The 27510-nt window shown below is 33.6% G+C and overlaps 1 long non-coding RNA gene across 3 annotated transcripts in view; it reads left to right on the top strand.

The window, feature by feature from the left end:
- Positions 1 to 435: 435 nt before the first annotated feature.
- LOC141495231 (uncharacterized) overlaps positions 436 to 27510 on the top strand; it is a 112856-nt gene continuing 85781 nt past the window's right edge. For all 3 annotated transcript variants that reach the window (XR_012470696.1, XR_012470695.1, XR_012470697.1), the window contains exons 1-2: positions 436 to 481; positions 3262 to 7566. This is a non-coding gene — a long non-coding RNA (uncharacterized LOC141495231). The remainder of the gene's footprint in view (positions 482 to 3261; positions 7567 to 27510) is intronic.

The raw sequence follows: 27510 nt of genomic DNA, 5'->3' as shown, positions 1-27510 counted from the left end.
GCAAAATAATAAATAACAAAGTTGTTAATTTGGTAGTTTCTGTGGGTTTAGGATTTTGGATTGATTCAACTTTAAGTTTGCTATACTGAAGTATGGCTAATTATAAATTTTTCTATTTGAAAGCCAGCAGCAACAATTTATCCCTGCTTACCCCAGACCAACCTAAACAAATGAAAGACAAATTAAAACAAAAATAAAAAAAGAATATATCTATTATTTTAGCAGTACCTCCTTATATTCTTAAGGTTTATTTCTCTTTTTTCCTTTTTTTAAAAAACTGTTTATTGGCAGGCATAATGGGAGCTATTAAGAATTTTTGTCTAAAATAGATATGGGAAGGGTTTATGCTTTTTTTAGAAGTTGACATGATAGTACCCAACATTGAGCCAATTAAGCAGGCCCTTTGCTAACACTTTCCTGCTATTATTAGTAGACAAGTTATTTGTGCTAACAGAGCAGGAAATTCAACCTCAGAGAAAGGGTAAGTAAGTTCAGTACTTTGCAATTGGGAGGACAAAAAAGTTAAGATTCAATTAAGTCACATCACAAGATTTATACTAATCATTAACCAAAAGTTGTCTTCTGCTGGGTTTCAGGAAACTGAACAATGAACTAACAAAGAGAAAGACCTTTTAAAAATTAAGCAATAATTATAGTATGTTTGCAAAGTGCAGTCTATCTTCTACATCTCAAATTTCGTGGCTGTGCAATTTGCATACACATTAAACTCTGTGGGAAATTGGAAAGCAATTCAGATTTCAACAATTAAAAGATACAAATTAAAATTGTTAGCATTAACTTAAAGTTTATTGCTAGTGCCATGCTATTGTATATAAATGAACCCTTGGATCAGGCAGAGATTTCTTGACAATCTCTTCAGCAATTTCACCACTTTCTGAAATTTAGATTACTAACTAGATTTTTAAGACATGTATTGATTGTAGATATTTCATTTTGTCAAGAATTTAAGAGAAAGTGTTTTTTGTTATATTTTCTAAGGGGGAGGGGTATCGGGTATTTATTTGGTATAAAGCAGTGACTAGAAAACTCAAATCTTTGTAGGACTTCGAAAACAAAAATAAAATCATAAGACTGAGAATATTTTGTGTTTCTGTAGGATAGTAAGAAGAGCACTAATCTTGGAGTTAAAAGATTTGGGCTAAAGTTGACAAGTCACAAACTTACTAAATCTGTTTCTTCCTTTGTAAAATAGGGGCAGAGGACCATTTATCTGCTCACACAACCACAGTACTCCCAAGTTTATTCTGAAAAGAACAGTGAGACAAAGTTATTAAAAATGTTTCAAGTAGGTCAATTGTGATGCAAATATTAATATCATATATGCGTGTGTGTATATGCATACACATATGTACATATCTGAAGATAGATCTATTTCTATATGAAGCTAGGTAACATCACTGTGCAGAGTGCCAAACCTGAAGTCAATAAGAATCTTCTTGAGTTCAAATCTGTCCTCAAACACTAATTAGCTGTGTGACTCTGGGCAAGTCACTTAACTCTGTTTGCCTCAGTCTCCTCATCTGGAGAAGGAAATGGCAAACCACTCCAGTATCTTTGCCAAGAAAAACACAAAGGTTTGAATGTGGCTTGAAAAGTTGAATGTGGCTGAAAAATGAATAAATAACAAACAAAAGCTATGCTAAAAATGTCAGGCTGCCTGCTATAGTGAATAGATTGATCAAGATTGATCAAGACCTAGGCTTAAGCTTTGCTTCTGACATACATTGGCCACGTATAAGTCACTTAACCTCTTAGTTCTCCAGACAACTCTATGCATTTATAAATTATATATAGTATTTTTACATAAATATACATATATAAATATATAAATATTTACCTAAACATGCTATTAAACATTGCAACATAATGTGCATTGTAACAAATTATAATTCAACTTACATTATATATTAGAATCCAACATATAAAATTATGTATAACAAATAAAAGTATGTTTTGTTCCAGGGAAAGCCTTTGAGAAATACATATTAGTAGGGAGAAACATGACAAAATAAGTTATTTCTATAGGAATTTTTAAAAACAAATTAGCAATGAAGATAAAGAAAACTTCATAATTTTTTACAATTACAGGGTGCAATGTTTACAGGAATACAAAAATGGGGGGAAGCCTCGAGAATTCTTAACTGTGCTCTAAACCGGTTATATTTGATAACCATGAGATCATTTTAATTAAAATTTACTAAATTAAAGAAAACTACGTTATCCAACACAGTTGGGAAATTGGATGTTCTGGTTAATCACATATTCTAATGAACATTCTCTTACAGGTGGTGTGATTTTGTAATTTTCCATTAAACTATGCAGAGAACAAGGTCTGATAATATAAAATAGTTTAGTTTTACTAAAGGCATTGTCCAAACAAACACTATTTGAATTTTTGAATGTATGATCAGGGCACATCTGCTGGGGGATAGGAATACATATACAGTTTTAGATTCTGGTTTTGGTTTTATTTTGTCTTTTTTTTTTAAATCAACTCTGACCTTGATTTTTTGTCATCAAAAAGAGAAAGCCATCAGTTTCTGCAAAGGCAACAATTTACATGAAATTTAGTCAGTAATACACATAAATTCTCCAAGCATTGCAAAATATACATTTTAAATAAAGCTGAGAAAATGATAGCTTTTAGGATTTTAAGTGTATTACTAGGGTCCTTTCTTACCTAAATATGGGTGAAAGAGATTAAGCAGACTATACTTTCTTTGAATTATTGATGTAATTAAAACATGAGCAGCTATGCAACACCATTCTTCCTAGGGCTGGATCTTGACACTGAGTTTAAGGTGGAATTTTGACTTTCTCCTTTCCCATTAAAATCAGAAAATGAAAGAAAATTGGCTGTTGGTTTTTCACCTAAGAGATTCTGAGTTTTTATCATATTTCTTAATGTGCCATTTTAAAATGCAAAAAAGGGGGGGACTATTTTTTTTTTACAAAGAGTTACTTCAAGCTTCTTTCCACAGTGGCAGGAGAAGTAGTTCAGGATATTGGGGAGATCCTTCCTCCTCTAGATAACATATAAGGCCTTTTCCCACTCTCACTTGAATGTATGGTCCCAACACCTAAGTAACTATTTTTGGAGGATGGATTTGTTTAACCCTACACTCAAGATGAAAGTGGCCTCATTAAATAGAAGAGCGGTATTCTATTAAAGAAAGCTGTGATCATCACAGCTTAACCTAAAAGTGCTAATGTGGCCTTTTCTTTTCTCTAATTTTGCAGACGGGAAAGCAGCTTCCTGTGGCTTCGCTGATCCTGATGATAGCCCAGCTCAATTCCCAGGCTCTCCTCATCACCAGCAGATATCATTTCAACAGATGTCAAGAATAGCTAAGTGCACTTAGGCCTATTTGTTAAATTCCTAGGGGGAGGTGGATTGGCGAAATCCATCCAGTAATTAAACCCCGTATTTCTTTCAAGCTGCCTCTACCCCTTCTTCCTTTCATAATCCCTCTGCCTCGCATCAAATCATTTAGGCACTTATTGGCTACAATCAATACAATATGAGATACATTAATTTCATCCCTGCGAGACTTTCTGGGAATAGGAGGGTATTGCTTCGCAAGCATTCTGAAGTGTTCACACATGCATGCTATCGAATATACCGATACAGCCCCTGTACTGGCACCGGCAGATTTATGACTGTTCCATACTGGGGCCTACAGAGCTGGTTTGCAGCCAAACATACATAAATTGGATTGGAGCAGAGAAACGTTAAATATATTACCTAATGCACACAAATGCTAAATAGTGTAGATCATGGGGAAGAAGGGGAATGACCGAGTTGAATTTTAACAATTAAGCAGGGGTCTGTCCATATGTTCAGGCGCCCCTTGTGCCCCACTATGGAGAATAAAATTATGGGTAGGAAAGACCTTTCACCAGGTTTCCCAATCACAGATCCTGGTCTTCATGGCAACATAGCCCAGAGTACACCCGCCCTCCTTTCTGCCGTTCGGGTTTTCATCTTTTATTGCCTTTGATGCTGGGATGCGATACAACAGCAGCATAAATTGCTACAACTATTTGTGACAAACGTGGAAAAGACATTGGTTCTGAAATGAAGCAAAAATCAGCATTTATCGTATTACCTTCTTTTTGTTATGAATTCATCACTTTGGTTATTGAAACACACATTATGGATTCCTAGCCTCTGAAGGATAATTGGAACAACAAACAACAACGCCAGGCAGCCTTGTAACTACTGTACGATATAATTACTTTTCTTACTATACATTGCCATGAGCCATCTCTCAGCTATCAATACGGTTCAGCCTGTAATGATGTTATTTGACATGTGAAACAAAGAAAGGAAAGCTGATGTTACATTTAAACCCTGGTCTATAGGCCCAGAGCAAAACAAAGGACTAATGGAGTGGACTAACAATGAAAATTAGGAAATTGTAATGGGGGCTTGACTGCAGTCACAAAATTAAAATCTATCAAGAGAAGAAAACAATGAACATTCTTAGATGCCAGTCTCTGAGTTTGATTTCTTTTTAAATGGAGAAATAATTGGGGAGGTAGGATTTTGCATTTAACAATGAAAATCATTATAATTTTCTCATTAGCTCAGTCTGTTTAGGTTCGATGCAACCAATCTAGATGAAATGTTAGGACTCTTTTGGGAAAGGGATAGGGTGGAGCCAAAGGAAGAAAAAAGTACAGCTTTCTGATTAATGAGAGGTAAGAAGGTTACTAAGTAGTAGACTGGATCTGGGTTTATTCCTGGCTCTGTTATCAGCTTTGAGATACTCTCTTCCCTTTTCTAGACCACAACTTCTTTTGAAATGAGAAGATGGACCAGTTGATCTCTCTGGTTATTCTATTTTATTTTTTAATATTTATGCAGCATTTCCTCTTGAATAGAATCTTTACCCTGATTTGAAAATATTTCTTTCTCTTAGTCTAGTAATAATAATGAGCCAATGTTCTCATTACTGATAAAAACAGAGATTGGTTTTTGAGGTTGATGAACTTCTTGGTGGACCCTTCAACACACTTTCCTGGGTTCTGCACTGTTCCCCAAATGTATCACCCTTCCTTTGATACAATGGTGAGGTCAGCATCTAACTATTCTCTCCCCTTGCATCATACGAGGATGTTTAAAGATTAATGCCAACTGTACACATGAACAGAGCCTAAGATATATTTCATGATGTGAAACAAGTCTCACTTCTATCAATTTCCTGGTAGGTGATCTTAGACTAGATCTTTAAACTCTGAGATTAAATGTACTCATTTTCTAAATAAGAATAATCATACCTGTGAAGCCCCCCCTCCTGAAATATTGGGAGGGTTAAATAAGACAAAGGCAAAGCATTCCCAAATCTTAAAGAGCAATATAAATGTCAGCCCTTTCCTTCCATACTCATTTTGAGAAATAGAGGGAGAGATCCTCTCTAGGATTGACATAGGTTACCATAGACCTAAGATCTAGCATGACCACTATTACTTGTTAGTGAAGTTTGGAATGCAGGGGGCACCTTGGATCAATTATTTATCAAAGCACATAATGAAGAGTGTGGTCCATTCTCTTATTGAAAACCACATTGTGGTAACAGGCGATTTTTTTCTCTAACTATTGTGAATAAATCATTGAAAAGGAAGGATTCTGCATTTTATAGCACAAGTCATTTGGGACGTTTTCATTAGACACAAACTGTTTAGGTAAGATTCAGGTGATTCTTTTATAGACATTTATACAAGCTTTTGGGGAGTTATAAAATATTTTACACTCATGATATCATCTGATATGTATCAAATATATACAAGCTATTACTCACATTTTTATCAGTGAGGAAATTATGATTCAGAATGTTTAAGTGGTTACCCATGGTCACACAATTACTCTTGGTCAAAACCAAGATTCAAAATTGAATCTCTCCTGATTCTTTATCTACATTTCCAGTATATGACACTGCCTCATAATTTATGGCTAAAGTTTTAATTTTGAACTACTTCTCATGCTGGATTAGGGAAATTGCCACAAGTAAGCTGCTGAATTGAAGTCAAATTAACTCTGTGCTTTTTGTCAGATTCCTTATTATGCTACAAAATAGGGGCAAGAATTTCCTACCAAAGAGTAATGAGTGTTGGGCTTTTTAAACAGTAGGTCTATGTTCTTTGATGTGTCTTGGTGATGAGTAGGTATTCCCTTGATGATAGTGAATTGGGGATGTAGTGGCACAGAGAAGATAATATTTTCCAAGGACATGATGTTCTATTTATCATGCTACTTCACAAAGAAAAACCATCTTAGTTAGGATCACCTGAGCAAAATTATGAATTTAATGAAGTTCATCTTCGGAATCACTCATTTTCCTCTTTCAATGTCCTTTTTACCCCCCTTTTAGTGACTGAACTCCCCTCTCCTGTCCTCTAACAATCAGTGCCTTTCTGGTGACTATACTACTCATTTGAAATTAATTCACACTAAAGTGTTAATTATTTAAATATTACCATTCCAGAAATATGTTTCATGTAAACTAGCAGGGGGATACCAATGTTGAAATTTAAAGAAATTAATCTATAATGGTAGAATTTCAGGTTCTGTAATATCTGCATGGAAAAGAAGGTAGAAGATAGATTATCTAGTTTTAGATACCACTATGTATTAAGTACTGCTAAGTTTCATTGTCACTATTTCTCTGGAAGTCCTTGGGATAATCATTGAATCTGTGCAAGTCTCAGGTTCCTCAAATGTAAAAATGAAGAAGCATATCTCTTGGACATCTAACATCTCAAGTTAATCCATGAATCATTGATATTTACACAAAGTAAGGTTTTTCTATTAAATCCTTTAAATTTAACAAAATAAATAATTATCTTTTCCTCTATCAAACAAACTAAAAGTTTCAACAATATGATTCAGTTTATATCCTTATTTGCCCCTACTTGTCTTGATGGGTAATATCTCCCTTTTTGACTTCATCTCTATTTATTGCACATAGAACCAGCTGTCTCCTAGATATCTTAAATTCAACATTTTCAGAACAGATCTCATTAGCTTAATCTCTGCAAAACATACCATTAAAGAAAGTATTTGAGGGATAAATAACTTTTAAGTGTGTTGTTTGAGGTGTCACATGATTTACTTCTTCATTGATGATAGGATGCCATATGGCTACTTAAAGGGCATGATAACTAAAAGTAGAGTCAATATTAATCATTTTATGTCCAGAATAAGCAACCAAATTACATCCAGGGAAAGTCTTCCACTTTCAGGAGTGACCCATAGGAGAAGATTATGCTAACCATATTTCTGATGGCATTCTATTTTAAATAATTATTTTTACTAACTAAATATTAACTTTTTTTGTGAAAGATTGTGTTTTTCAAAATGCCCTGGAACAAATGTTAGAAATCCTGCCCTAGTTTTGTCCTTTATAGTGAACTAAAGGGTGCCAGTAACCTCTTTTTTTCCCCTTCAATAGATTGAAGAACCTGGAAGGGCCCTTCTCTACCCAACCCTCTTATCTTAAAGATGAAGAAATAAATTCGGAACACAAAAATGAGATGCTCAAGGTAATGCTGAGAATTCATGGAAAAGGTAGAATGAGAACCAAAATATTTTTGTGTTTTTTTGTAATAATGATGATGATGATGTCACACTAACTTATTTCCAGTGTTTTGTATTCTAGTTGTGGTCTTTAAGCACTACAGTCACCCCTAATCCTTTCCCTTTTAAATAAGTATTGTCAAGGTCATCAAATGGAAATTTATGGATACCTCAGCTTCTCTAGTGAGAATTGGGGTTGTTAAGATTTCATAATCTACTTAACTCAAATGGCTATTAATAACTCATGTGGTTATAATCTTATCACCAGTTTCAGGGAGACAAATATTAAAAAAAAATTAGACTGAAAACTGCCTCTGGAGTCAGGAATTCAAATCCAGTCTCAGGCACTTAATAATTACCTAGCTGTGTGACCTTGGGCAAGTCACTAAAAACCCTATTGACTTAAATAAATAAATTTTTAAAAATAAATTAACCTTCTTTTGCATATTGAAAGAGTCCAAAAGACCTGTCAATTATCATACTTACAAGTCACCAATTTGGTTAGTTATTGACATCAGTTTTCAAACCCCAAATCAGTCATTAACTACTAGGCTACATTGCCTACTGTTAATATATCTTTGAAAATAAGGTATTTCACTATTTAGGAGGTTACCTCCAAGCCATTAGGGAGTGACTCGAATTTCTGAGAGGATGAGGATGACATTTTTTCCCCCACAAATCTGTGGCTCTAGTCTCCTACCCAAGAGGCTTACAATTAAGTGTGCTAAAAATTAAGAAATTAATATAAAAATGTTACCATGCTGCCAATGCTTTTATTATACTTTAATTTACTAGAAATATTTCCACACAGTCCCCAGGGAGAGAGAATACAATGTAAAATTGCTTACATCTTTCTTAAAAGCTGAAGTAAGCTCTTCCTTTTCATCTTCCATAATCTTATTAAAAAAAGCTAGCAAGTTTGCTGACTAGAAGCAGCAAATAGATAATTATATCACTTTGAGTATTTTTTCCCAGACTTTTTCTAGGATCCTTCTCCTTCCCTCTTCAATTCTCTTCCACTTTCTTCCTCTTTTTTACGGTTACAAAGAAAATCTACAAAACCCATTGGATAGACACATGCTTAATAACTCTAATTAAGTTACAACTGATTCCCGAAATAGCCTGCTACTGCAAGCGGGATAAATCAAATAACCAAGCCAAAGAATTTGCACTCAGAAATGCCCTTTAGATCTATAACATATCCTGTGTCTAAGGACCTTTTCTTCCTGATATGGCACCAAGGGCAATGGAGCAAAAAAAAAGATAAAGAGAAGCATTTTGGCTACAAAGACAAGAATTCAAGTCCCCACTTTGGCTCTTGTTCACTTTGAGGCCTTGGCAAAAGTCAATTAAATTATATTAGAGTTTTCATTTTTCTCATCTTTTAAAATGGGGATGGTAATATTGGCACTGACTGTCTTATAGAGTTGCAAAGATAAAATGCAATTAAAAAGATTGCCATCTAAATGTAAGCTATTCCTATTATTCAATCATGTCCCACAGGCATCTTATATTCATCATGTCTGAACCAAAAAATTGTCTGTCCCAAAAATCATCTCCCTTCTTTTCCTCCCTAAAAACAAAATCTTACTCCTTATATGAATTTCTATATTTCTGCTGAGGATTCCACTATTTTCCCAGTCACCCAAGTTTACAACCTTGGGACTAAGCTACATTTCTTTTTTAAAAATTGATATTCTATTTTATTTTCCCAATTACATGTTATGAAACATTCAACATTCATCCAGATGCATATTTTTAAGGTCCTCCACCCTCTCTTCCCATCCCCTCCCCTTAGTGGCAGTCTAGTGAGCACTGTGCATGTACTTTTGTGTTTAACATGTTTTCATATTAGTCATTTTCTATATGAGGAATTTAGTTTAAGGGAAAATAAAGAAACCAAGAGATAGGAAGGAAAAACTTAAGAGAAATTTTTAAAAAGTGAAGAGTATTCGTTCATATTCTGTAGTTTTTTATTTTGTCTGGATGTGAATGGCGTTGTCCATAATAGGTCTCCCAGGGTTTTCCTAGCTTTCCTAGCAGGGTTTTCCTGCTGAGAGGAGCTGCATCCATCAAGGTTGATCAACTCACAATGTTGTTGTTAATGTATACAGTGTTCTCTTGGCTCTGCTCCCTTCGCTCACCATCAGATCCTGTCAGTTATATTTCTATCTTCCTTTCTTTCCCTCCTATGTCTCCCCAATCCATTTCCAGTCACTAAGTTCAACTAATACTACTTCCTCTACCATTCTTGAAAATATTCCCTCCTCTCCACTCACAGGAACTCTCACTTCTTTATTCATATGACCATCTTCATCACCTCCCACTTGGACTACTATGATAGTCTCTGGAGTCCATTTGCTTCCCTGCTTTAAGCCTCTTCCTATCTCCAATCTATCCTCAATAAAGTTATTGAATTATTTTTCTTTATAGTACAGATCTGATGATATCACTCACTTGCCCAAGAACCTTCAGAGGAGCCATATTTCCTCTAGGGGGAAATATAAAAGCTTCTGTTTGGAATTTAAGTCTTCCATAGCTGTGCTATAACTGATCGATCCAAGCTAAGTTTGCATTCTTCTTCTTCATTCATTTTGTGTTCTGTCCAAACTGGCCTATTTGACATCCTTTTTTTCTGCCTCTATTGCCTATATCTAAAAGAGGGCTCCCTCTTCACCTCTACCTCCTTTAAACCCTTCCTCCCTTCAAGTATCAACTCAAATGCTACCTCCTATACCATAATTTTCCTGATTCTCCCCATATAATTTATCAAAATTATTTGCATTTACTTTATACGCTTATAAGAAACAATATACACTTAACCACAAAATAGAAAAATATAAATGTATATATATATACATATATATCTATAGCTATAATCTATCTTGATACTTTGTTTACCTGTAAGTATAGTGTATCCTGAGAGAACATAAGCTCCTTGATGGCACCAACCCCACACAATGTAGGTACTTAAGTGCTTGAATTGATATAAAGGTAATGAAAGGCACTTTAGTCTTAATTTCCATACTTCTCTTTTAAAGACAGAGACTAGAGCTGAGACCATCATTTTCCTTATCAATATCTTATCAATTTAGTTAATATTATTAATAAATTACATATGTAGAGGGTTGAATATTTTATTGTTTTATTATAGCCATTATCTTATTTCATTCTCAAATGTGAAACAGGTGAGGCAAGCATTATTATTCCTATTTTACAGTTGAGGAAATAGAAAATTACAGAGACTTACACCTCAAGTCAAACACCTCCAAAGGAGCAGATGGAAAGGTCTTCTGAGTTTTAAACCACTTCCCTTTCCACTGCATCATTATATTTCCTTTAAAACTAGCATTCCTTACTTAGATCATGGCCTCCTTTCACCACCCCCAAGTCTAGGATTTGTCCTTCGCTTGGAAGTAGAAATTCATCCAGCTCTTCCTTTCCAACAAACTAAATATTCCTTCAAAAGGCCAACTTCTTCAGAAGAGAAAATGCCTCCATCATCAATTCTTCTTAACCAGTATTGGCTACTATTATTTCTGTTTTACATATGAAGACAAAGAGACAAAGGCAGAGAGGTTAAACAAAGGCAGACAGACTTGCCAGGGTCTCGGCTGGGATTTCAGTTCCTATATTCTTGAGTCTGTTTATTCTTTACATAAAACTATGTGTGACATTGAGTAACATCGGATATTCTGTCAGACAAGGTCCAAGTTTTATATGAACTTTTTTTCTTTTATTGTCCTCACTTATTCATTATTAAAAATGATTAAGAAACTCGTGTGTCTGTGTGTGTGTGTGTGTGTGTGTGTGTGTGTGTGTGTGTGTGTGTGTGATGAACTCTTAATACAATACTGGAATTTATTCAATCTTTCTCTAAAGAATATTTTAAATGAACAAACTAAAATACATAGAGATATTAAAGAAAACATTTATGTTGAAATAAAGATGTTTTCCCCCAATAAAAGTTCACTTAACCTGTAAAATCTTTCCATGGACCCTAGGATAAGAACTCTTATTATAAAGGATTACTCTATAGGAAGGGGAATGAGCAAACAAAAAAGGATATGTATATAAATATGAAAGTGATATATATATGAATAAAATATATCACTTTTTAAATATAAAAAAGGGGAAATGGCATCTTTTCCATAAAACCTTCTTGTATTAATCTTATCTCATATTGATCTATTCCAAGACAACTACTTCCATCTTCACTTACTCATCTCACATTTCTCTGTATTTAAATTGCCTAGGAATTTTTCCTCAAGGTTTTTGAAAAGTGTAAATCTTGATTTCCTTAAGAGACTTTAAGCTCTTCAAGGATGGATACCATATTTTCTACAACTTTTTATAACCGCTTCTGTGCATTATATCGGGATGAACATTTCACAGAGTCAAAAATTGATAGAACTTTCAGGAATCTTAGAATTCTAAGCACTCATCTTATATATGAGTGGTATTACTTAAACAAAGAAATGATATTATTTAACCAAAGTTACACCATAAGTACACAGATCTCGTCATCTTACTGTAAATTCAGTACACTTTTAAAATATAACACATTATCTAAAATCATTCCTAGTAATTTGCTTAGTGAATCAGATTGCTGCTTCTTAGAATATCACCACTCAAAGACTAACTCTAGGGTGGATTTTTCAGTTGTTTTTTTCCATTTCAAGCTCTCCATGGAATCTGTTGTGCTTTTTTCCAAAGCAAATTTTTTTTAATACTCAAGGTCATTTGGTCAGCTTACCTATTTTTCAGGACATTAGAAAATTCAAGAATTGCACCAATTATGGGAACTCAGTGATCATCTACTTCTGCCCATAGGTGGTTGTGCACTTTCTGCTTAAAGACTTCCAGTAAGGGTGAACTCATTCCTACCCATAAAAATCCATTCCCTTCCTAAATAGTTCTGATTACTTAATTAGTTTTATTAATTAGTTAATTGATTATTTAAATTTTAATTAGATTTAATTTTAATAATAAACAAAAATCAAATATGAAGATTTCAATATACAAAGAACAGAAAGTAGGATTTCATATGAAACTAATTATAATAAAGCCTTCTTTTTTAAAACATCAAGTCTAATTCTATTTGCTATTTCTAAACATTGCTCCTAGATTTGTCTTCTGGGGTCAAATAGAATATGCCTGACCAAATTTCCACACTACAGTCTTTAAAGATGCTTGAAGACAACTATTATCATAATATCTTCTAAGTCATCTTCTCTGGGTTAAAGTTATAGTTCCTACAACTAATCTTCATAATGCCTTATCTTACTGTTCATCCTCTTTCATCATGGTATAGCTTCTCTATGTCTTTCCTAAAATGAGTTATCCATCCATAGCTAAACACAATACTCCTATTATGGTCTGACCAAAATTACTTTGCCTTCCTTGTATACTACTGACTCATATTGACTCTGCAGTCTACTATGTTACCCAGAATTTAATCAAGCTTATTTTTAATCTTCATTAGGTTATTAGAACTCAAGTATTAAATTTGATTTTATTTGATTCAATCCAATAGTGTAGCCTGCCAAAATGTCTTTGGATACAAATTCTGTTGATCAGCATGTTAACTATCCCTCCAAAGTAGTGTTATTTGCAGATTTGACAAGTATCCCATAGGTACCTCCATTCTGGTCATTGACAAAAACACTGAACATCACAAAGGTAAGGAATAAGTGCTGGGAATTTCTACCTGAAATCTACCTTTAAGCTACATAATGATTATTAATGACTATTCTTTATTATGGACATGAAACAAATTCTGGATCCAATCAGAGTAGTAGTAATAGTAATAGTAGTAGTAGTAGTAGTAGTAGTAGTAGTAGTAGTAGTAGTAGTAGTAGTAGTAGTAGTACTATCCATCATATATCTCTTTATTTTGTCTAAAAGGATAGTAGGAAACACAGTCAAGTGCCATGCTTAAATCTTAGCAAACTTTACCTAATAAACTTCATTAAAGCTCTAAACTAAAAATAAATGTGAAAAAAAGAAAATTAGGTTGAACTAGCATGACCTGTTCTTGATGAAGCATGCTGGTTTTTATTAATCATGTTTCCTTTTCCCATATGTCCACTAGCCATCTCTTTAATAATATATTTAAAACTATGCCAGAAATCTAAGACTGCCTCATTAGTCTACTATTAGCAGATTCCTTTTTCATCTCAGCATAGCTTTACCAAGGAATGCAAGAACTTGCTCCATCAACACAAACTGAGACCCTTTGTGACTTTATGTAGGCTTCAAGAGCTATCTGAATTCCACGATTCACTCATAACCACAGAGTTGATAAGAGTCAGATCTGGGAATTGAATATAAAACTTCCAAGGATTCCAGTCAGGAAGTCACATTGCATCTTTAATCTCAATGAATCCGGCTGAAAGAATTGACATGAATTTCAGGATGCATTGATAATACTTGTGATTTGAACATACCTCTCAAACCTCATGAAAATCTCATCTTTTTATCTTGTTTTTTATACAATAGTTATAAAATTGTAAGACTTTTTACCCTTTACTTTCCCTTATTTCATATCACATGGTACTCCCAACTTGGCAGCATTTCCATTTAGAATGGATTCCCAGAAATCCTTGGACACTATTGAGAAATGCCATTTCATTGAACTTCTTACTATAGCTCTGACAGCTCTATATTACCAGCACAAACTTTCAAGACTTTTCTCCTAAAGAAATAGCCCTGTAAGTCCATTCACAAAGGTATGTCTCCACTCCCTCTGATCCATCCACCAAACTACTGTGGAGCAGATATTTTAATGTGCTAGTCACATAATTTCCTATTAAAAATATTCAGTGGTCTCCTAAAATATATCAAGTAAATTGTAATCACCTTATTCTGACATTCAAGGGCTTTTCACCATTTGATTCCAATCTACCTTTGTGTCTCTCTTTCCCACTAGTCCTTTACATAAAATCATGTCAAACTGGATAACTTGTCATTTCTTAAATATATCCATGATTTTTCATTTTTGTACTTTTTATCAACTACACCAACTGATTGGAATTTACTAAACCTAACCCTTACTGCCAGAATCTTTTCCTATTAAGATCCTTTCCATCCTATAAAGTCTAGCTTAGATATTACCTCTTTCACAAAGATTTCTCTCATCTTTCACTCCCCAAATTAGAATCAATCTCTGTTTCTTCTGAACTCTCAGTGCTTTTTTGTTAATAACACTTCTGTGATATTTGTTTATAATTTTTCTTGTTTATTATTATATATTTATATATGTACACATGATGTATGAACACAGGTATTAAATGTGAGTATATGCATGAACATGAATAAGTAAGTATATATAAATATATATGTATATGTGCATATGTAGATATTTTCTGTACTCAAAGGTAAGCTTTATCAACATCAGCAGTTATAGCATATCTTATCTAAATTCTGAATCTATCCAGCAACTAGAATACTCATCACACAGTAGGCATTTAATATATATTTGCTAAAATGAACTGAAAATTATAATTTTCATCTGTTATTTATGGCTTTTCCCAAATGATAAATTCATTGAGGAAACGAACATTGTCTATTTTATCTTTGGTTTCTAGCTAAGAACCCAGCATTAGATCCTAAATATAGAAAGTACTAAATAGAAGCTTTATTCAATTGAATTGGATTCAATTCCAATTGTGGGTGTGAATTAAAATATGTATATGGATTAAAATATTCCTTTGATTTCATGTGCAAAATCTCAACCACTTAATAGAAAGGAAAAATTAAAAAAGAAAAGCAAGAACAATGCAACCGTCAGCCAAAATCCCCCACATATCATGACAACAGGCTGAGCACTTTTATTATATCATGAAAACTGCCATGCTAGCATTGTAATAAAAAAGAATACTGCATTCTTGAAGACCCCAAAGTGCTCAAAATCATAGAAACATTTTGTAGATGTCTCTAATGACTAACCTTCTAGGACCAGGGGCACCATGGTTGTTGCTATGATGATTCCTGTTTAAATTGTACTGATGTCTCCCTAAGTCCTATTCCTGAATTTTAAAAGGAAGAAATGAAAAGATACAGTTTGGATAAAGAGAATGGAGATGAGGGAAGAGTCAAAGATAGTTCACAATTTCTAACCTGATATATATTATATTATATTATATTATACATATAAGGCATCTAAGGCAATTGCTTCATTCTACAAATGAGAACTAATTTGCTTAGGGTCCTAGAGGTAATAAATAGCAAAACAGGGATTCAAATTTGGATCTTGAAACCTAGATCAGTTAAATAATGGCAGATTATAAATATAGTCTCACACACCAGGATGAAATTTTTTTTTCCATTTTATATACTAAACTCCTCCCTAGAAGGAAATTTTCCCTTTAGAGAAATGAATTTTAGTACTTGGTTTAGAAAGCAAGCCATCTTTGACTCTTTCCTCTTCTCTATTCTCTTTATCCAAATTATATTTGTTCATTTCTTCCTTAAACACATCTTTCCATTTCTGTTACCATAGCTACCAATGTAGCCCAGATATTTAGAGAAGTTCTTCTCTAAACCATATCAGTATGAAACTCCTACCTGGTAACCCTTTTGTCCTTTAGTCCTTCATTTCTCCAAACCATCTTGCATATTTTGTTAGGTTAGTTTTCTTTTAAAAAATTTTTTTTAACAATGGATAAACATTAAAAAATATGAAGATTTTGAAAAGGGTTCTTTTTTATGTGTATATATATATATATATATATATATATATATTATATATATACTAAATTTGTCACAATAGGACAATACTGTCTTTTCCTTTCTGAACTTCATTATTCTCTCTTCAGTTTGTTTTAAAAAGTATTTTATTGATATATTTTTTTATTTACTACTTCCTCTTCCCCAGAGAAGCCCTCCATTGTCAATTTAAATGTAATTAAATGAAACAAGTTAATACATTGGCCATGTCTGAAAATGTATGTCTCATTCTGTACCTCAAGCCCATCAATTTTCTTCTAGGAGGTGGGAAACATATTTCATAATTAATCTTCTGAAGTCAAGATGGATCACTAAATTGATTTTAAGTCTTTCAAAGTAGTTTTCCTTTGAAAATAATTTAAATTTTTGTTTTAAATGATTGTAGTTACTATATGCTATATATATATACATGTATATATATATATATCTATACATGTATATATATATATATTTAATACCTTGTTCTTCTGGTTCTGTTCATTTTGCTTATTTTCAATTCATACAAGTCTTTCCTAGTTTTTCTGAATTTATAACTTTTATAATATTTTATTGTTCAATAATATTTCATTATATCAATCAATAAGAATTCATTCAATATAATTCATTCTCAAAGTAACAGGCATAAGATTGGTTTCCAGTTTTTTGCTATAAGAGAAAGTGTTGCTCTACATATTTTTGTACATATGAATTCTTTCTTCTCTGCTTTTTTACAATTTTAAGTATATTCCTACATGTATTATCATTGAATACATGAGCAAAAGCAGTTTGTTTCTTTTTTGTGTATGATTTTTTTTCCCAGTTAATGAACAAATTCACATATTCAATAATAATGCAAGTGTGCCCATCCTCCCATAGCCCCTTCAAAAATGTTTATTTTCTTCTTTTGTCACCTTAGCCAATTTGATGAGAATGTGGTAAAACTTCAGAATTATTTTAACTTACATTTTATTATTAGTTTTTAGAGTTTTTTATTTTTATTTTGTCTTTTGAAAACTGTTCTTATTCTTTCACCATTTATTTATTTGGAACTGTTATTCTTACATATTTATTTTAAGTCTATAGATCCTACATCTTTGGGTTAATTCCACCTCTCCCAAAGGATTTATACAGTCCTCTTAACTCACAATATATACATAATATCACTCCTTCAGAGTGGAATGAAGTATTTCAGATTGATTAGAATTCAACATCTCCAAAGGCCAAATCAGTTAGAAAAACAGAAAATCATAGGGAAGACTAGATGGTTCTAAAAATGTCAAAAATTATCAAGGGAATAAATGAGAAAAGAATTGGAAGGGGATTAGCAGTTCCAGATTTTGAACTAAACTATAGAGTTGTAATTGTGAAACAATTTATTGCTAAGTAATAAATAGAGGTGTTGAGCAGTGGAACAAATTAGGAACATTACATACAGAAGTGAATTACCACAATATCCTGGTATTTGATAAATCCAAAGATTCCTGGTTTTGGGACAAGAATTTTCTATTTGACAAAAACTGTTGGGAAAACTGAAAAGATAGACTGACAGAAACTAGGCATAGAACAATGTATTACACTCTATATACCTTTATCTGTTCAATATGGTTATATGATTTAGATGAAAAGATTGACATAATAAACATATTAATGAAACATGGAAGAACTTCTCTGCCCTATGGTCATAGGAGGCAAAACAGATAATTCTGATTATGTAATTTTTAAAAATTACATAGACAAAACAATGAGACTAAAATGGAAAGAAAAGCAAAACATGAGGAAAAATGATAGCAAGTTTCTCTGATAAAAGGCTCATAGCTAAGATATACAGTCATTTCTCAAATGATATTCAAAGAATAAAGTTAGGCAGTTTATAGAAGAAGAAATCAAAATTATCAATAGTCACATAAAATATTCTAAACAATTAAGAATTAGAGAAATTGTTAAAATAATTCTGAAGTACTACCTAACATTAATCAAATTAAGATGACAAAAAATTGGAAATTAATGCATTCTGGAAAATAATATGGAATTATGCCCCCAAATTACAGTATGTACACCCTTTTATTCAGCAATAAAATTTTTGTTCTATACTCCAAAATGATCAAGGAAGAAAGTAACTCTATGTACAAAATTGTTCATGGCAGTACTTTTGGTGGTGTCAAAGAATTGGAAACTGATAAGGAGATGCTTATTTATTAGGGAACAGCTTAACAAATTTTGGTAGATGAATGGGACAGAATTTTATTGTGCTGTAAGAAAGGATGAAGGGTATGAAACTTGGGAAGATTTATTTGAACTGAAACAAAGTGAAATGGGCAGAACCAGAGTAAATCAAAGACTTAGCAATTCTGATCAATACAATAATTAATCATACTTACAAAGAAATTTTGATTAAATGTGCTATCCACCTCCAGATAAATAATGGATAGACTCAGAATACAGATTGAAGCATATTTTTTTCTCTTTCCTTTGTCCATTGTATCTTTTCTATCTTTCTCCACTCCCTCCTTTTAACATGACTTGTGCATGACTATACATATTTGTAATGAGTTTTGTTTTTCAGGTCTTCTTAATGGATAGGGAAAGGGAGGGAATTTCTAACAGAACATTAGGCATATATACATTATATATATATATATATATATATATATATATATATATATATAAAAATTTTTAAAGACTATAATATATAAAGACTTTTTAATTAACATTTTATTTGTTTTCCAATTATATACAATAGAAGTATCTACCTATCATTTTTTTGTAAGGTTTTGGATTTTACAATCCCCCCCCACAAGGCTGTCTGATAGAATTGAATGTGTTATAAGAGTAAACATAAACTCCCCTCCCTCTCCCCAAGAAGAAGAGAAACCTTAAGAATAGAGAGGAAAAAATGTACTTCAGTCTGTATTCAGATTCCAATGACTCCATCTCTGGGGTGAGTTGCTTTCTTTATCATAAGTCCACCAGAGAAGTTGCTTCAATATTTTTCCCACAGTTGCTATTACTAGCTGTACCTCCACTGTATTCCTCTTCACTCTAATTTATTCTATTCTCTTTCTCCTTTCATCCTAGCCCTGTCCAAAAGTGTGTTGTATCTGGGTACCCTCTCCCTTGATCTTTCCTCTCTTCTATCACCTATTCCCCCCTCTGTCCCCCCATTCCCTCTTATCCCATCCCTTTCTTCTCATTTTTCTCTAGGGTAAGATAGATTTCCTCACCCTATTAAGTATGTATGTTATTTCCTCTCTAAGCAATTTCTGATGAGAATAAAGGCTCACTCACCCCCCCCACCTTCCCCCTTTCTACTCCAGTGAAAAAGCTTTTTCTTGACTCTTATGCGAAATTTCTTAGCTTCTTCTTCATCTCCTTTCCCTTCCTCCCAGTACTTGCCTTTATCACTCATTGACTCCATCTTTTTACTATGTTATACCATTATATTCTGTTCCTTCTTATGTCCTGTCCATATATGCTCCTTCTAACAGCTCTTATAAATGAGGAAGTTCATATCAGTTATCAATATCTTCTTCTCATGTAAGAATAAAAGCAGTTCAATATCCTTATGTTCCTCATAGTTAGTCCTTCTCTTCCACCCCCTCTATGGTTCACCAGAGTCTTATACTTGGAGATCAAACTTTCTGTTCAGCTCTGTTTGTTTCAGTAGGAAAGTTTGAAAGTCCCATTTCATTGAAAGTCCATCTTTTGCCTTGAAAGAGGATGTTCAGTTTTGCTGGGTAGTTGATTCTTGGTTGTAAACCAAGATCTTTTGCCTTCTGGAATACCATATTCCAATCCCTACAAGCTCTTAATGTAGATGCTGCCAGATCCTGTGTAATCCTGACTCTGGAGCCTCAGTGGTTGAACTGTTTGTTTCTGGCAGCTTTTAGAATTTTCTCTTTGATTTGGGAGTTTTGGAATTTGGCTATAATATTCCTGGAAGTTTCTCTTTTGGTATCTCTTTCAGGAGGTGACCAGTGAATTTCATTGATTTCTATTTTACCCTCTGCTTCTAGGATCTTAGGGCAATTTTGCTGTATTATTTCTTGAAAAATGAAGTCTAGTCTCTTTTCTTGATGGTGGCTTTCAGATAACCCAATAATTTTTAAATTATTTCTTCTGGATCTGTTTTCAAGGTCGGTTGTTTTTCCAAAGAGATATTTCACATTTTCTTCTAATTTTTGGCATTTTTGGAAGAGTTTTATTTCTTCCTGATTTCTTGCAAAGTCATCAGCTTCCTTTAGTTCCATTCTGAATTTGAAGGAGTTATTTTCTTCAGAGAGCTTTTTTTCTATCTCTTTTTCCAGCTGCCCAATTCTGCTTTTTTAAGGCATTCTTCTCGTCATTTGCCCTTTTGTTTTGCTTTTTCCATTAGGCCTAAACTGGTTTTTAACATTATTTTCTTCAGTAATTTTTTAACATTATTTTCTTCAGTATTTTCACCAAGCTGTTGGTTTAGTTTTCATGATTTTTCTGCATTGCTCTCATTTCTCCTCCCAATTTTCTCCCCATCTCCCTTAATTGTTTTTCAAAGTCTTTTTTGAGATCATCCATATCTGAGCCCATTTTCTATTTCTCTTGGAGGTTTTGCATATGGAAGCTTCGATCTTGTCATCATCTGAGTATATGTTTTGATCTTCCAGGGGACTAAAGTAATGCTTTATGGTCAGATTTTTCTTTTTCTGTTGTTTACTCATTTCCTCAGCCCAAGACAGCACTTCCAAGGCTTTGGGTTTGTTCTTTTTGAGGGGGACACTCCACTGGGATCTTTATTCCTCCAAGGTCTTAAGCTCTCTTGCCTGTCCTTTGATATGTAGATGACCACCTTATTTCTCTCTACCCTGGAGCTAAAAGGAGGAATTCTGCTTGGTTACTTAGTATGGAAGTGCAAATTGTAACCTGGATCTGAGTGTAGGCAAACAGCAGAGTCCTACCCCATGGGACTGCAGAGAAATTTCTGCATACTTCTCTGACCCCTTACTGTCTCTGGGGGTGCAGGCTGCTTTCTCCAGATTCTGTAGCCAGTGCTCCTCACTCCAGACCCATTCTGGTGTAGCAGAGTTCTCTCACTGCCCCTTCAAGCTGTTACTGGTGATCTCTGGGCTGGGGCTGGGCTGGGCTGCACTGTGGCAGTGGCTTTTTTTCAATCCTGGTCCTGGTGAAACATACCTTTACCGCAGAACTTCTAAGTTATCTTGGACTAGGAAAATGTATCACTCAGTCTTTCTGTGGATTATGTGCCTCTAAATTTTTGGCTAGAGTCATAATTTGTTGACTTTTAGAATTTTGGGGGGAAGGAGTTCCCAGGAAATGCTGCCTTCATGCCTCCATCTTGGCTCTGCCCCACCAAAAACTTTTTTTAGGTTTTTTTTTTTTTGCAAGGAAATTGGGGTTAAGTGGTTTGCCCAAGGCCACACAGCTAGGTAATTATTAAGTGTCTGAGACTGGATTTGAACCCAGGCACTCCTGACTCCAGGGCCGGTGCTTTATCCACCGCACAACCTAGTCACTGCCCCACCCAAGACTCTTTTTAAAGACTATAATTCTAACTTTTCTCCCCTGGAAGTTAGTTCAATACTCTTCAAACTTTCACCCTTCTTCTTTCTTGAAGGCTAGAACAAGGAACTTATTGCTATTCAAAATTTCAGCCATTCCTAAATCTACCATCTTCCCCTACCTTAGGAAAAGACCCAAAAATCTCAAAGGATGTCATGTCTATCTATATACAAGTTGTCAACAAACTATATTCCATTATATAGTTTGAGGTTTGCTTTTAATTAGCCTAATATGACATGTTACTGGCTGAAAATCTCTACTCAAAAAGGACTCAAAGGAAATTATCACATTTAAAAAAATTCATGGGCATAAGTAGATGATGGTAGAGAAAATGCCTAAGGATGCAAAATTTATTTGGGGCTTAAACTCAACATGTCATTAGGTTCTCTGAAATTTCTCTCCCCATCCCACCCCCTTTTCATTTTAAGACAGACTAATCACTAGGAACACAAAGAAGTTTCACTTTGCAACTGCCATAGTCAGCTCTCATAGTCAGATGTATTCATTTACTCATGTTAAATTTGAGATCAAACCTTTTTCACCCAGAATGGAAGAGTGGAAAGAGCCAAGAGCTGTTGTTATCATGCTTTCTGCATCATACTTTTCCTAAGGCTCTGCTTTGTCCATCTTAATATTATTGATTTTAATCAATCACAGCATACAAGCTTTCAAATTAATAGGAAAGATAAAGAGGAGGGTGGGGGTCAGTGAAGAAGAGTGGTTGCCTATCACTGGTTTGTTTGTTTTGTTTGTTTGTTTTTTGCTGTTTTGCTTCAGAGAACTTTAATTCAAATTTTAGACTGTGACCTATTCTGGATGAGCTTTGGACAAATCCAACATTGCTGTCTGGGGTATTCCAAGATCAAAACAATCAATCAACAGTCACTTGCTCACAGCCTACTAGCTTACTAAGTGATAGCTATTATGTTTGGTGCTAGGGAAAGAAATACACAAAAAAATTACATAATCTTTACTTTCAATGAGTCTACATTCTAATTATTTGATAAATGATTCTTTCAACTAGAATAGGGTTCTTTTTCAAGTACTTTTTACCCTGGGTTAAGGTCCCTCTTCCAAGGTAAAATGATAGATAGTATCTGCTAAACATGAAGAATGCTTTAAAATAAATACTGGCATGCCAACTGCTAGTCTGTAGGGATTAAAATCTCATTTGTCAAATGAAATATCTTTTAATTTGCACATATGAGGGCTGTATGCAGATATTTTCTGCAAAACAATACACTCAAGTAGAGTATAACACTTTTTTCAAGGTACTACTCAAGTTGAGAGGACATAGTTGAGACTGCCTAATTAGATGAAATATACTGTGTTCCTGCCTCAAGGCTAGAGGCAATGGACCTAGCTGTTGTATTTAGGCACTATAGTTTGAAAAGTCAGTCTTAATTGCATAAAGAAAGGGGGAATAGTTAGCAAGGAGAAGAAATAAGGATAATTCAGGAAAAAGAAAAAGTTATGTAGCCTCACCTTAGAATCTGACTACTTTAGACAAGGAGTTAGGGCATACACTAAGGAGAGAAAATTTGCAGCCCATTCCTTCCTGGAAATCTTACTCTGTTTAAATATGGGTTTTATACTATATTTTCAAGACATTTCAATAATGTTTTGAACATAATCCAGTTTATATTGATTCATTAATTTTGTGGAAAAATAAATTAATATTTCTTTAAATATGTGTATCCTCATGTAATAGTGAATATTTACACTTGTTCTATTGTGAACTAGTAAAATATTTACAATTTATAGTCATAGGTATTGTGAAGATGTAAAGATTCTTACATTTGTAAGTTAGATTCTAAAACAATAATTTCTTCAGCTATTATCTCCACTCATGACTACCTCTGTGAAAAGGCTCTGGACTTGGAGTCATGAAGACCTGAATTCGAATATAGCCTCAAATAAGCCATTTGTATTCAATACTTTCAAATCTTCTCTACTCATTCCTCAAAGCTTTGTAATCTGACTTTCAACTTCAGTATTCAAATTATACTACTTTTCTCCAACAACTAAAATCAAACAAAAAACAACCCACCAAAACCCAACAACTAGCATTTTAAAGACTAAATTCATAAATCTGTAGTATTTAAATTAATTCTTCATATAACCTTCCTCCCTTCTTTCCTCTTTACCTTCCTCCCAAAATTCAAAGGGGCTTTAAAAGTCATTAGTTTATTCCCTCTTTTTATAGGTGATAGAACTGGTTACCTTACCATAAAGTTTATGTAACTTGCCCAAGGTAATATAAATAATGCCATGGACAAGATTCAAATCCAAGCTTTCCAAGTCCAAAGCTAGGATTTTTTTTTGATTTTTTTTTTTAGGTTTTTTGCAAGGCAATAGGGTTAAGTGGCTTGCCCAAGGCCACATGGCAAGACATTTATTAAGTGTCTGAGGCCGGATTTGAACTTAGGTACTCCTGACTCCAGGGCCAGTGCTCTTTCCACTGTGCCACCTAGCCCCCCCCCCCCAGTATTCTTTACATTACACCAAATGCTTGCTTTCCACCTGCAAAAGGAAAGGAGGAGATGAAAAGTGAACAATTGGCTAAGATGCTGGACAATAAGATTTGCCTATTTGTATCATGGTCCAATACATATAAGAATTATATATAAATTATAATGTTATAATAATCACATCATATCATTATGTAAAAGAATTTATCATTATTTGATTATATTAAACTATTTATAAATCCAATAACATAAGAATTATGGAGTTTATTTAATCAAGAATAAGACTATATTTGCCTGAAGTTTTGATGATTAAAAGTAACTTAAATTAAAAATATGAGTGAAGAGTCCAAGTTTAGCCAAATTTTACCAAATAAGGTAAAGAGGAGCAGTTATGACATATGAGGATTAATAGCAATAATGGTTTTCAATCATTCACAATGGAGAAAGAATAGCAAAAATGATACCTATCAGTTTAGATATTTATATATCAATACCATGAGTTAGGATAATAAAAAGAGCAAAAGACCTTAATTCTAGTAAGTATATATCATTTCATATATACCAATGATATATTAGAGAGATACAGCCCATAGACACTGGCATATGCCAATGAATAGATAAACAATGTTCACAAGAAAAACCAGTAGAGTAGTTCTATACATCAAGAAGGCAGGTGCAGAAATCCATGAACTTGAAAGGGTCGGGGAAGGACAAGCATAATGAAAATTGTTTGGATGAGAGTCAAGAGAAGGAAAAATGAGAGAAGTATCATGATGGGAATAAATTCTAAACCTCTAGCTTATCTGAATTAATATGGTGACAAATTCTTAGCCAACAAAATTGGCAGAGATGTTAGATACAGCTGTTATACCAGACTCCAAGTGGTATGGTAAAAAGGCTGCTAGATTAGGAGCTACAGAACCTGGATTACAATTCTAGCTCTGACTCCAAAGTGACTTTGAAATCTAAATTTATGATCCTATGAAATTCATATTTGCTGAAAGTTTCTTTTCACTGAAGAACATAGAAGCTGGCAAGTACTTTTGTAAAAGTACATTTTTATTTTGTTAAATATTTTCCAATTGCATGTAAAAAAATTTTACCCATCATTTTAAAAGGTTTGAGTTCAAAATTCACTAACTCCCACCCCTCTCATCTTCATTGAGAACATATTTCAGTTTTGAACTGATAAGTTCTTAATATCACATAACCAATGACTTTACCATATATTATATGTCTATGCATACACACATATACACACATGTATGTATATAAATGTATTTATATATGTATATATATGTATATACCATATTTCCCCATATATAAGATGCACCTTAATTTTGGGGCCCAGAATTTGAAAAAAAAAGGGATTACATAAAGTTATTTAACTCAAGTTTTATTCATCATAAAATTCATACAACTCCTATCCATTAGCTTGTTCTCATTTGTGTTTGATGATGAATCACTGTCTTAGGAGAGTCTCTGACTACTCTCCTGCCTGTGCTCTGGTCTGTGGTTGAGCACAAGCACTCCCTGGCAAGTCTGGTGCATGGACGCATGCTTAGTCCATTCCATTTCATGAACCTGAATCACCGATTGTGTCCTCCTTTGACATCACTCACTTCTTTTTCATTAGCAATTCTGGCTTTGTGCTGAACCATCTTTGTGGACACAGGAATTCTAACAGCCCTTTGCTCTTCCATCCATCTCTTCAATTCCCTCTCTAAATCAGGCCATTTTACTGACTTGACTCTCATGGCCTTCTTCTGCCCCCCATGTTTTCAGTAGGGTTTCTTCTTCCTTTAGCCAGTCTCAGATTGTTTTCTTAGTTGGAGGAGGTAATTGTGCATATACATATACATATACATATACATATACATATACATATACATATACATATACATATACATATACATACACATATACATACATATATATGTACACACACACACCATAGATAGATTGAAATAAACTGGCATGTCATCCAGTCTACCCTTCTCATTTTATAGTTGAAGAAACAAACCCTTACCAAAGATGATATAGCTGGTGGGAGCCAGTATTTGAATCAGGTCCTCTGGTGCCAGATCCTGTATTTTTCCTCTCGCTTCATGCTCTTGATTTGTCTTGCTAGTAACTTCATATTTTGAAAGACCAAATAAGAAATGGAGGACTAATATTACAAATTTGATTTTAAAACAAGAGGGAAGAGTTATTTACTTAATTGGAAATGATAAGGATTTTGACATCCTAGAGACTGCAATAGATAAGGAGAGATCAATTATGAGTCATTTTCTAAATACTCCTTTGAGGGAGAGGTTTTTTCAAGTTCTCAGAGGTAAGATAAGTAGTTTAGCATGGTGATTCATGAAGGATATAATTTCTCAAATGGTAATTCAGTTGATTTGACAAGAATAAGGACCAAAGAGAGTTAGCATTCTAAAGATGTGGTTACAGAGAAATTCTTTAAGTCAGATTTTTAAAGGACATACACAAAAGATAGAATTGAGAACAAGCAAGTAAGAATGAATACAAAATATTGGCCACCAATTTAAAAAAAAATTCCTTCTAAAGACTGCGCTGTTCAGGTATTTTTCATTTGTGTTCAATTCTTTGTGATAACATTTGGAATTTCCTTGCAAAGAGATTAGAGTAGTTTGCTGTTTCCTTCTTCAGTTCATTTTACAAATGAGGAAACTGAGGAAAACAAGGTAAGTGATATACCTAGAGTCACACAAGTACTGTCTCTGGTCAGATGTGAATTTAGGAAAAGGAGACTTCCTAAATCTAGGCTGGCTACTCTATCCACTTTGCAAGAAACAGGACATGTACATGAAATAGAAAAAAGAAAGAGAGAAAAATTATGTAACAGAATGTCTAGGTAATTTTAAAATAATATCTACTAATTTCCAGGTAGAAAGAAAGATGATAGGTTGATAGATTTACAGACTGATAGATCAATGGAACATTTATTAAATACTTATGTTCTGAACAATACAAATCATAAATATATACAAATTCTGGGGTTATACAAACAAAAATAATTATTTTGTTTCTGTGTTCTATAAAAATCATATAACAGGATGATCAAAATAAAATAAAACAACTAAATACTAATTTAAGAGATCAATATAATTTGTAAGTAAATTACCCTCTATGAATTAAAAATATTTGCACTAC

The sequence above is a fragment of the Macrotis lagotis genome, chromosome 8 (genome assembly GCF_037893015.1).
Source record: "Macrotis lagotis isolate mMagLag1 chromosome 8, bilby.v1.9.chrom.fasta, whole genome shotgun sequence".
NCBI classification, from domain to species: Eukaryota; Metazoa; Chordata; class Mammalia; order Peramelemorphia; family Peramelidae; genus Macrotis; species Macrotis lagotis.
Note: the sequence above shows the minus strand (reverse complement) of the source record. Positions and strands in the feature narration are given on the sequence as shown.